The sequence below is a fragment of the Suricata suricatta genome, chromosome 8 (genome assembly GCF_006229205.1).
Source record: "Suricata suricatta isolate VVHF042 chromosome 8, meerkat_22Aug2017_6uvM2_HiC, whole genome shotgun sequence".
NCBI lineage: Eukaryota > Metazoa > Chordata > Mammalia > Carnivora > Herpestidae > Suricata > Suricata suricatta.
Genome location: NC_043707.1, coordinates 31,940,633 through 31,942,006, shown reverse-complemented (window position 1 = coordinate 31,942,006; position 1,374 = coordinate 31,940,633).

Below are 1,374 nucleotides of genomic sequence, written 5' to 3'. Positions count from 1 at the left end.
CTTCTGTCAAGGTTTCTAGCACATTAACTATTAATTTCATTCTTCTGATATCTTTGGGGGTATATGCTCTAGGCAAAAAGCAGAAAAGAGAAGGAAAACTAACATTCAGTTATTTGTATTGGAGTAGATGCTTTTGGTGTGCCACACATATCCCTGAAGATAGCTTCCATGATTCCTGTGTCTTGGGGACTGAGGATGCCCTCATGTGCTTGACTCATTAAGGGACAGGCAGGAAGTGCTAGGCAATAAATGCCCAAAGCAGCACTCCTTCACAGATAAGAGCTGGGAAGACATCCTAGCTTCCCTTACCCTCAACTCAGTTCTGACACACATTCTGCATAGTCAGCAAAAGGTCCTCTGGAGGATTGAACTCCACTTGTCTACAGCAGCGACCTGCTCATGAACATATACCAATTTGCATTTCTCCCCCTTCCTTGAGTCACTTCTCCATCCTTTCCGAGTACTTCCTGGGATCACCCCCCAAATTAACTATTTATATCCAAATATCTCAGGGCCTACCTCTGGGGGAAAATTCAAACTAAGAGCCCTCTTATATTCCAGGGATTTTACATGCATTATCTCATTTACTTTTTGCATAAGCCATGAAATATTCATCAAATTTTTTTTGGAGATAAGGATGCTGAGGTTCATAGAGGTTGAACAGATTCCTCAGGGTTACATAACCAATATCAGCAGAATGATGATTTGAAGCTGTGTCTGTATGAGTCCCAGGCCTGTCCCATTTCTGCAGTTGCAGGCTGCTTCGGGGGAAATCCTGTGAGTGAGGGTCAGCAGATCTAAGCTCTGGGTTCAGTTCTTTCTCCACATCAGAATGCGACCCTTGAGCAGATCCCTTGTTTTTTCTTCATCTAAGTCTTATTTGCATTCCTACCTCAAGGTTTTTGCACAAGCGATTCTCTTTGTATGGGATGGTCTTCCTCTCATTTATCTCTAAGTTAGGGGTCCTGAAGACTACATACAAGTACAGTGATTTGCTTGAAGAACTCACAGAACTCAGTAAAGCTTTTACACTCATGGTTATGATTTGCTCTAGCAAAAGGATACAGATTAAAATCAACAAAGATAAAAAGCACATAAGATCCAAAAGTTAGTTGTCCCCTCCCAGTGGGGTTGTACAGACAGCCCTGCATCTTCCTAGCAATGATGTGTGACAGCACGTATGGTGTGTTGGCAACAAGCAAAGCTCACCTGGGCCTTGCTGCTCAGGGTTTTTATTGAGGGTTGGTCATGTAAGTGTGGATTGCTCATGTGACTGACCTTAGTTATTCTGTTTACAGCACCTCCAAAGGTCAAACTGACACAGCATGGCCCAAGACCTCTACCATAATTCACATTGTTGGCATAAACTATCTG